Source organism: Bombus pyrosoma, linkage group LG6 (assembly GCF_014825855.1).
Source record: "Bombus pyrosoma isolate SC7728 linkage group LG6, ASM1482585v1, whole genome shotgun sequence".
Lineage (NCBI taxonomy): Eukaryota > Metazoa > Arthropoda > Insecta > Hymenoptera > Apidae > Bombus > Bombus pyrosoma.
Window position 1 is genome coordinate 14,662,748 of NC_057775.1, and position 11,309 is coordinate 14,674,056.

Consider the following 11,309-nt stretch of genomic DNA (forward strand, 5'->3'; position numbering starts at 1 on the left):
TTTCCAAGTTCTGTACAGTTATTAGAAATGGGGATTAAACTTTATTGTTCAAGATAATTGGATACTAATAATTGGATCTATTAGTACCATCTTTTGGTAAAAATTATCACAAATGGTTCTTCAAAGTCGTTGTGAAGATTTTACGATTTTGAGATTCGATAAAAATAAACGTTAAGTAATATAGCATGACTTGGTATAATTTTATGATGATAAAGATAACAATATCTCTTCAGATCTTGTTTAAATGTATGGATAGATATTGTATGTATACATTTATTCCAAGAATATTCCTTGAAAGATGGGATCTACTATTATTATGATAATAATTTATATAACAGAAGACAGGAAATAATAAACGTTATTTAAATGTACTTATATAAAAGAATATTTACATTCATGAGGTGTAGAATATTTATATTCACAATATTTATATAATTATGAACATACACATATGTGTATTCATAATTAAATATATACATATGTAAATGTACGTCTATTGTTTATTGAGAACGATCATGTAACACTGGATTTCGTGAATGTGTTAAGGTTCGTGGCATGGCAAGTTTGCGAGCAACCGGGTCGAACATCGTATCAGATGATTTTCACGTTTTGATGGAGTTGTTGACCCTTGTAAAGGTATCTGCGTGCCGCCACGATTATACACTTTCAGCGCGTTAGTGTGAATGTACGACTACCTGTCCGGTCAAGGTGGACGATCCATCATCGTGTCAACGGAGCGTTACACTATACGACCAGGAATTTCTAACATTCCCCCTCGTGTACGTATTCGTCCTCTATCGGGTTTGAATGATTTTTTTTTTTTTTTAAGCGGGCCAGATAAAGAATAACAAAATAAGAAGGGTGCAATCTTATCGCGAACACGAGGATTAAAGGAAAAAAATAATATAAAATTGAAAGTGAAATCGTAAGAAGCACGAATATCGTTGAAACTTGTTTCATTCGTGCGGAGAAAAACGAAAGATATACGGTTGACAAAGAGATAATGAGTCATGACATGAGTGATGAAAGATGTTGTTGAGATTTCGCATCTACATTATTTTTATTTTTTGAACTAGTGATAATGTAAAGTCAATTACTTTTGACAGATCAAAGAATAATATTCCTAACTAAATATTCATAAAACAAATAACTTTATTCTCAAACTTTACCACGCAAGATTTCCAACCGTACTTCATTCCACAAACTCAAAAATCTCACGCAACGCAAGCATCTTTCAATTTTTGGTTACCGCCGAAACCCAAAAGGATAATCGCTTGTTTGTTACCGCTCCTAGGAACAAGCCTTCTGTTCTTATTGGAAAGCCAAGTATCTGTCGAATTAACATAAATCCTTTTTAAATAATAAATCTTCTGTTAAGTGTAATGAATCCGTGAAAAACGAGGATGACTGAGAAGTAGAGAAGTGCCAGAATACGAAGCGCCTTTTGTAGAGGTTAGGACGACCAGTGGCGATAAACTGTTCTGACGCAGCTGTAAAATAGGCCAAGACTTTAGAACGATACTCGCTGCTTGCTGCTTAGCCTCGTTATTAACCAAGACTTGGATATTTGGATACCCTTAATCTCTTTTCTACGATTCTACCGAGTCTAACCTGCTTGACTGAACAGTGACAAATAATATCAAGTTGCCTACTGCGATGCCAGCGCTACTCTGGACTCGCTATCTCATTTTAAAGGACACGCCACCGAAGATGATCCTCCGTTGACAAAAGGTGTCGAGACCGAACCTGGATCGTTGTCCGGAATTTTTCCCAAAATTGCCAGCGCCGCTTTACCGGGTAAGCTGGGCAGAACCATTTTTCTGCTGCTTGTTTGCGTGCGTTAGGTTAGACCTCGTAACGACATAAAGGTTTTCTGTGACACGAACGCTTTCATGAAGATCTTTGTATTGTTACGTTCTTTTTTTTTTTGAGAAACATAGATTTGTGTGAAATTTGTTTAGAGAAATAGTAAATATCATATTAATTATTGTATATGAATCGATCAGGAATATTACTGTTTAGAAGTTAATTTTATTCTATAATCGTAGATATTATTATTTACACTTGAAAAGAATTAAAACAATAAATTCATTACACAGTCCTTCGATTTGAAGGTTTTCCGGTGAGAAAAATTTAATAAAACTTATCTTAATTTTAGATGCAATTGACACGCGTGATAAAATAAATGATTGATCGAGTGCTTGCGTAAATATTGTGAAGGATAATAGAGATATACGGAAAGAGGAGTTATACAAGGTGTCTCACACAAACACGTGAAAATACCACGTTTCAATGAAACTTGAAACTACAAATATAATTTACCGATATTAATCATCATACCATAACTGCAGCTCGATGCTATGAGGCAAGAGAATAAAATCGTTTAAAACAAGATTCGTATCGACGAAAGTGGAAACCGCGGCAAAGAAACGGTAGAAATCAAGGTAAAAGACGATCACCATTCGCTTTCGTATACTCCCTTCCCCTCATTACTCACAATCAGTCGAACGTCTGCGCGGTTATGCATACGAAATACATAGCTGTGTATATCCTTATCCAGGCCAAGTTCATCAACTGGGAGAAAGAACACTGAACACCTAACAAGACCAAGAAAAAGAACGAAACGCAGAAGGAAAGACAGAAAGAAAAAAACATATACGCACACGGCAGCATCGTCAAGATCCTTCACGAGTCAGTTCGATGAGGAGAACGGCAGAGAAACGATACGCGATGAAGATAGACGACAACAGAGGAATCACGAAGGGAAGAGAGAAAGGAGGAGCCAGTTCAACGAGTTCTAAGGCGGTGGCGGGTCTTAAAAAGATGTCGAACGCTTTGATGTTTGCCGCACGTCATCTTGTGCGCTACCTCTGCGCGCTGATCCACGCTACAACCAACGACTAGCGAGGGATTGCCGAAAGATCGCGATCAAGAGGGTAGAATCGCGTGCAGGTACCCTTTAGTCTTCGCAGTTCGCACGAATTCGCATCACCTTGATGGTTCACTCGTATATACTCTTTTTAAAGACGTGTCTTGTCGACGAATAGTTCACGAACACTGTTTGCAAATAGATGCTCTCAAACATTTATATATATATGTAGTCATGTATTACACCTTTTGACACGACCTACAAGCTTGAGATGTTCGATTAACATTTATGTCAAACATTTCACAAATTACGCAGCTTAAAGAACTAATATCGGAAAAACTGTTATTATGCTTTAACATGTTCCAAAAGAAATTTAAATATGTTCAACGAACCTTCAATCGACTTTTTAACATTTTCAAAACGCATCTTTTTTAAAAATAATCCCAAATGTCTCGTATCGATAACTATATCAATGGTTCAATCATCGATATGGACCGTATTATACGGCTACGTGGAAGATTTCCGCGTGATGCGAGTTCCGCTAAGCGGTATCGCGGCGGTCGATCGATTGCGAGGACATCAATACTCATTAACGTTCGTTGCATCGGCGTTCGGATCGTTCCGGACAAAGATTTCAGTGACTTGCCCGGTAACCATAACGGATGACCACACGGTGAACGTGCAGGTCTACAAGGGTTGATGACGATGCCAGGATCACTGGTAACACAAATTAAGGCGCAGTAGAGGAAGTTGTCATTGAAAGCTAGGAACCACAAAGAAGCAGTTGGAAAATGGACAAATATCTACGAGGTCATTTTCATGAATAGAACTATCCGGGATGTCAGACTTCTTATAGCTACATATTTCAATTTCATTGTCCATTCATAGTTGATATTCAATTTTAAGATTTTTCAAGATATTTCTAAGTTTACTGTCGAAAAGAAGCAAACGGCTAATTGTTACTAACCTACATATTTTTACAACATGAACCATAACTTACATCCTCAGATTTATCCAACAACTATCATTCACTAGTAGCTTAATACCCAATTTCTAACAAAGAAACATTTCTAAATTCCAGGAATGGACAACAACGATACCAACATATGAATTATACAAAACTCAAATAAATCCAAAACACCATACAAGACTTTCCAAATCACAGCTGGAATAACCTGGGCGTGTGCTTTCGAGGACTTTCCACGATCTCGAGAAATGAAGTGCTCATCGATACTGCTCTCCTGACAAATGTGCGCATTGTCGGTGAACAGCGTGCTTCCAACTTCACAATTACATCGTTGCTCGGTTATTCGATGTAAAAGGAGAACCAGGATGCTTTCCATCGACGGGAGCCGGTCCGTTCTGGACGAACGGATCGTTGAATGCCGGCAGATCCTTTTTACGCTTCCTCCCCAGAGGATCGGTCGCTTCCTACGATTCGTCATCGGCAAAAACTTCTCTTCTCAATGACCGAACGTCGCTGAATGTATCCCGAACGACGTATCCATGAACGGGTACACCTGTAGCTACTGGCTGCTATTCCCGAAATAATTCGGGCCATAATAATAAGCCCGGAGCCGGAACGAACACAAGGACGACGGCCCATTGACTCCGTTTTTCGTGCGAGTGAATAGGAACGAGACGAATTGTGCACACGATGAATCGGCACCATAGCTCTCTCGAGGCTAGTGGGTCCTTGAATGAAGATGTCGTCGCTGTTTCCGCAGAGAAATAACATCGAGTCGATCCTACGATTGTCCATAAATTATATCCTCTACTCCAGTTTGTTATTTCTCCGGCTATTCTTTTCTATTGGTATTTGGGGATTTTTCCGGTTAGCTGTTTACTTACCTGCGCAGTTGAGTGTGATGGCATTTTTAGCGAATTGTCAAGCGCAAGAGAGGCTCTGCGGTTAATGCTGTTTTATTAGCTGTCTGGCGTTTATAAGGTAATTTTCTGGGTTGAAATTATTTACTTTGCTATAAATTTATTTTATGTATTATATTATATAAATTTATTTTAATGTATTTATCTTAAGTAAATCTAGATAATGACAATTATTCATTTGACTAATGAAAAACGATTACCTTCCATGAATGTACACATAGTCGAACGGCGACGAGGTAGCAATACGGCTTGCAACGTCTTATCTTATTTGATACAATCCCAACGGTTGGAAGAAAGATGACAATATCGAATAATTGGTTTCTCACATGCTGTGACACATAGCTATAAGTGCACTTCTAGTCGCAGGGGCAGCGGCATGTAGAGATCTGGCTGTTCCAAATTCGAGGTACGGATGTAAAATAATGTATCTGGACCTATGGCAAATAATTCGAGTTAAAGTAACTTTTATTTAATTTTAGCGAAATGAATTAATTTTAACAAAATTGGTTAGAGAGGTTTCCAAGTAATAAAGGTTCAACTATATATACATATGAACGTTATCAAATTTTCAACTTTGATTCCTTCTTTGCCAGAACGTCGCTAAAATATCCTGGATACACGCAAGTTGGCGTAACGAGAAGAAAGTCACAACGTTTAACTCCCTGCGAACAAAACATCCTGTACCCCAATATCGATAACTACCCAATTGTGCAGCCTCTGGAGGTTCGTTTCTGATGTAATCAGGGAATACGCAGGGGGTGCTACTAATTGTAATCGTATAATACAGTCGACCGAGGGGTAACGGGCATCGCAAAGAATTGATTCTGGTTACGTTAATATAATCAGAAATTCAGGACTTGCTCGTCCCTGCCCTTATGAAATATGTACCACGGGAGTTGACAGTATTCGCGTCTTATTTATTTACCGCCCACAGCACGATCGCAGAAAATCAACGACCCGTTTCGAGCATTTGCTGCGCTCTGCACGAAAATATATTTTGGCACGACAGTGGAAAGTTTTTAAGAATCAAAAAAGTGTCCATATCTCTGGAATGTTCGTATTTCAGTGCGCGCAAATGTTTATTCGATTATAGGTCAACTTAGATCTCGCACCAGTTCCCGGGTCTCTCTCGATCGCAGCCGGGACGGTCATCGTGGAGGTTTTAGTCCGTTGGAGTCCGATACTACCACGCTGCTTTCCCCAGAAGTGGCCTGGTGTCCGTGCGGATTTCCTCCACGTTAAAAAAAGGAAAAGGTCAACTTAATATTTTATATGATATTTTTTAAAGTAATGCTATTTCTAAATTGAATATGTTGATTAAATTTTGATTACCATGATTAATTGGGTCCTCTTGCACAGGTATAATACTTGCATAACATTAACAAGTTTCGCAATAAAGCAAACGAAGAAACGAATTAGACGACTGTTCTGTATTATTGTGCAAGAAGCTGCTGTTTTTCCAAAAGCTAGCTATCCTTCCAAAAGAATATAGAACGTTACGGTAAGGAATCACGAAAGGTAAGACTAATATTAAGCCACGTTTCTAACGTTTTGAACAAAGTTTGAATTCAATTTATCCAGCGGAACTCTCATAAATACCTAACCTATAAACATCTGACGGTAACCTCGCAATATCTAGTGCAACAAATAACATGAAACGAGAAACGTTCCGCGAGAGAATCGCAACAAAGTAGTAAGTAGATGCGTAATGTCGAAAGAGGGCAGCTTGGCGGCAGTGTATTAAACATCAAAGACAAGAGTAGGAAAGAGAAAGGGAATCTGAATGGTGAGAGGAGGAGGTTGGTAAAAGTGGGCAAGATCGCGCGCGCTTGAAAAGGCATCCATCGGCCTCTCTTTCAGCGGCGCGCATGAAACGAGCGCGCGGTATCGGCGCGGCGATGGAGCGGAGAGCGCGCGTAATCAATCAGTTTCATGGGAGCACGGAGGCCCGGCGCGTTAATGCCTGGTAGAAAACTGAATACACGCGCGGTTACCGCGCTCGCCAGACGAGGATTCGGCCGAGTGCAACGCGCAAGATGAATACGGGACCGACTACGAATGCATGCTTGCACCAGCTACCGTTCGCTGGATAGTTGCCTCAATGCCCGATCCCTGTGTGCACGTGTCTTCGTATATATATGCGGTGTCTCAGAATTATAGGTCAATTAGATTGGTGATGGTAAGGATTGAAAATATAGGAATATTTTTGTCTAAGGAATATGCAATTGATATTGCTTTACTTTCTTAGGAACACAGCTATACGCGCGTTATGGATACGAGTTGATACGTTTGCTGACGAGCATGACCTGTTTGGAATGAGCAGTTGTTAAGTATTACGAAGTAAGAAACGGATTATTGTTTGATGATATATGAAGAATAAGAATATCCTGTTCTTGCATTTTATCACAATACTCTTCCAAATGTGATGAGAGAATAAAAAGTAGAGTAGTAAGTAGTTAAAAGGTTTCCAGCAGTGTTAAAATTGTCAATTCACGAATATTTGGTATCAAATGCTGCAAAACTGTAAATTTTATCGCTATTTAAAGAACAAAAAAGGGAACAGCATAGTTTACATATGAAACAATACATACATAATTTCCTATTTCACTGAAACATCATGAAAACGATCCATAAAGTTATAAGGTGGATTGCTCATTGGCAAGTACTCAAAACCTGCGCTCTTGAAGCTTCGTTATTAAAACTTAAAGCCACGTTGTATGTATACATATATATGTACATACATTTATCAGGCAAAACATGTTATTTACAACTGCTCTTATCAACCCTCACATAATGGACTAGTAGTTCTGAAACACCCTGTATATATGTACATGGTATGTTACGCCACTGACGAACGCATTGTGCCAGCGTAGCGAGTAAACGAGTCACGCTGCGTCACGTTCTGGCCCACCACCGCAGCAGCAGCAGCCCTTCTCCTTTTGTACGAACACCCCGCCGCTTTTCAGCCCGGCCAGAATTACGTTACGCCGCTTTACTATCGGCCAGTTTATATTCGAGGTTTATGCGGACCTCGGCTAGATACACGTGAATAGCGTTTTAATCGAATCGCGCCGCAGCCACGTAATGATATTTACTCCCTTCCTTTACCGTGCACTCCACGTTATAGAATGGGGGAAGACTCCCCCTTTCGCCCTTTTCCCCCCTTTTTTGATATGGCTTTGTTTTTTGTCCTCCCTTATTTGTTCTCTGTTCGGTTGTTTGTCCGCAGATTGGAAAATTGAAATCTTTTGGCTAGTTCCTTGGCCTTTGGTACCGAATTTTGAATTCTCCAGTTAGATCGGATATGATAGATTTGGTACTTGGTTTTTAGGTACTTGGATACTTGGTTCCTTTTGCACGATCGAACTAATGACTTTAATGAAATTTTACGAGTTATAACTTGCAAAGTATTTGTCATTTGATAAATATTCTTGCGTAAGATCAACGAATCTAGTAATAAAGTTAATGAAATTTTACAAAAATTATATAACGAAAAACTTATAAAACTTTAAAGAAGAAGTATATAATTTATAACTTACAACTTGTCAGTTTGCTAATATTATTAGTTGGTAAATTATTGTACAAAAGGATTCTGGTGTGACAGTTACAACAGAAGTTACTTTTAATCCGATCACGCTCTCGTCTTCTCACAAATTTTCTATTTTCTAGTTAAATATAAACAAACTATTGTTAACACACGTATGTTTCAAGTTATCACAAATATATATCAAAAACTGCAAAAATAGTGTGCCAATATACTAACTAATAATAACAACTCTATATGTTTATCTTTCTTACCTGATTTCAGCAGATAATAACTCTATACGTTTTTCTAACCTCATTTCAGCCACTCAAGACATCAATTCGTTGGCGTACGAAAAGCGAATCGAATTCCGAGTTCGAGGACGGAGAAGATGAAAACTGTCGAAATATTCGCACATGCCTGCTCATAACTTAATGGAGTTGACAAGTTGTCGACGAGGATGATGGACTGCGCTAGATCCAGGGGATTCCTGCAACCCCAACGCGGGGCTAAAAACGGATTCGCCACGGGCAGCTGCGGCGACGCGACTCCTCTCGCCTTCTAGCTCATTTTCCTCCTCCTTATTTTTCGGGGGAAATCAACTCTCTCGCTTTCTCTCTCGTCCGTGTAATCGGTTTTTCTGTTGTGTCACTTGAACATGGCAGCCTTTGTGCACACGCGTGTTTTACACGAGACCCGTGTCCAGAATTATGCACGGGACGACCCCTCGTCAGAACTTCGAGAAGCGAAAACCACTTTATTATATGCCCGTCGAAATTTTCATTCATACTCGTTTTACTTCGTCATGGTTCCTTAATACCGTTCGATGCTGAAATATAAACGCGAACGTGCGTAGCTTATGCGTAATAGGTTCATTGTTTAGTCTATAGAATCTTCCTTGAGTGAAAAGTTAGTCAGGTGTTTAATAGACGATAATGACTATGGTAGATAGACTTATATAATTATTTTTTTAACCTTACCTCGATTACTCAAAGCGTCAGTATAGTATTGTGAGATAGAGACAAACTGTATTAAATTAGTGGAACTACCTTTATGGAATCTGGTAAGCGATGATTTTTACGTGTTCAATTATTTTTTGGTTTGCTAAATGATATCATAACGTATAATAGTGATATTAAAAAATAAAGATGACTTGTATAGATAGCGAACAAAAATTGAACGTGATTTATAATTTCAGGAAGAGGAAATTTGGATCTACCGATATGGAAATGAATTTCGGTAAATTTATACCCGATGGTAATATATCGTTATCTTAGTTACAGTTGATAAAGTAGAAAATGCTATACAAGTATGCTCACCTGATATGCATTTTATTCTAATGGTTATTTTAATGTCATTCCCGACGTTACCGATGCAGCAAAGAAGAAGATTAGAATATCAGTAGCGGTTGGAATTAAAACTAAATCTCACGTATCAAACTATGAATAAAGTAGATGGTATAGATAAATAGAAAGGATAGATAAGGATTATCAAGTATTCATAAGTAGCCGATGTAACAATTATCTTTCTACTAATACTACTAACTTATTAATCTTTCCACTTCGCTATTTTTTGTTCTTACTGATTTTTGTGTGCGAAAGAAGTAACTGTCGAATAAAAATTAAATACAGTTTCTAGGCTTAAGTCTACTACAATTTTGAACTTACTTTCTAAAGTCTCATTACACACCTTTACATTAACAATTTACACTAACATTCGATGTTACATTATGATTCATATTTCCACTTAAATACCAATAAGTATTCAATATAACCATTTTCCTTTTCCAGAGTCACTTAACCCTTATATATAAGCTTATTGCATATTAACACATTCTTACATTCCATCAACCTGCAAAAAGTTCTACGGAAAAAGCAAAAGAATATATAACGTGTTACGCCACTATAAAAGCGTCTTGCATATGTATTATTTAATTATAGAACTCTTCGATTAGTACGTGCTTCGAAAAGACAAGATCCAGTCGAGCCATACTCGATGATAAAAGTAACGTCTAACGCTTGTCTCCAAATTGTGCGAGGTAACACCTATGGGACAAGGTGAAACCGATTAAAAGGTGACATTAATCGAGTTACCTCGTGCAACGAGTGCCTAATCGAACACAGACTTTCAATTTATTACGAAAGCCACGTCGAGGATTGTCGTCTGCATACTTGCGCGTCATTGAACGTTGTAGCGTGAGAAGCACGCTCAAGCGATGATGTTAGAGGACTGCGTTTGTGATAACATTCGATTTCAAGGCCGCGAATGCACTCTCTTACCGATGCTCGTGCAACCGGTTCCTTCGGATTACATCGATAGCCTGGCAAAAGGTGCGACGCTTTCGCGTCACTGTTACTCATAAAGAAAAACGAAATTTCAAGCACATTCAGAAATGTTTATAATAAGTCGTATTTTGCAGAAGAGTAGTTTTAAAATTCAATATGTAGTTAGGCAATTCCATACGAAAATTATCTTTCCATTTGATTTTGCGATTAAACAGTCTAACAGTAACTAAACAGTTAACAGTAAGGTGTCTTTCATCCTGCTGAACATTTGGCAAACTATAAATTATTTCAACTACAAACTAGATATATCTAACTATAAATCAATTATTAATTCCCATTAATCGTAAACTTCTATTTATCTCGTGGGTTGTTCGATATTCGCAAGAATTTTTCTTAAGAAATTATAACCATGCTGTGCAAAATTTTCATCACGCAACAATGTCCGAAAAGCGCGAACGAACTGTACATTTATGACCTTAAGCAACAAGAATTGTAAACCAGTACATACGCAAGTGTATACACCAATTTCAATTTTTACGTTTAAACGTAGACTTTCTTGATACATTCCCTGCCAAATTGCTAATGCATAATATATACATATTAGCATTAAACCGGCCCGGCCTTATTTCACACCGGTTGCTCGGCAAAAGGGCCGAATTCACTTTCACAAAGCCACACGAAGTGAAGTGGAAGACTCCTTTCGAATCGTGGCAACGAAATCCCGTCCCACGCGAGGACATAACCA

At 38.4% G+C, this 11,309-nt stretch overlaps 1 long non-coding RNA gene across 5 annotated transcripts; it reads left to right on the top strand.

Moving 5' to 3' along the window:
- The first annotated feature begins 1,048 nt into the window (after positions 1 to 1,048).
- On the top strand, positions 1,049 to 9,983 carry LOC122568117. 5 transcript variants are annotated; one of them, XR_006316978.1, is made up of 7 exons: positions 1,049 to 1,797; positions 2,159 to 2,952; positions 3,951 to 4,817; positions 4,978 to 6,010; positions 6,116 to 6,935; positions 7,005 to 7,096; positions 8,604 to 9,983. It is a non-coding gene; the product is annotated as an uncharacterized LOC122568117 (long non-coding RNA). The 5 variants fall into 5 exon arrangements; XR_006316977.1 differs by having other exon boundaries at positions 4,978 to 5,479; positions 5,850 to 6,935; XR_006316979.1 differs by having other exon boundaries at positions 4,978 to 5,162; positions 5,236 to 6,935.
- Positions 9,984 to 11,309: the final 1,326 nt, after the last annotated feature.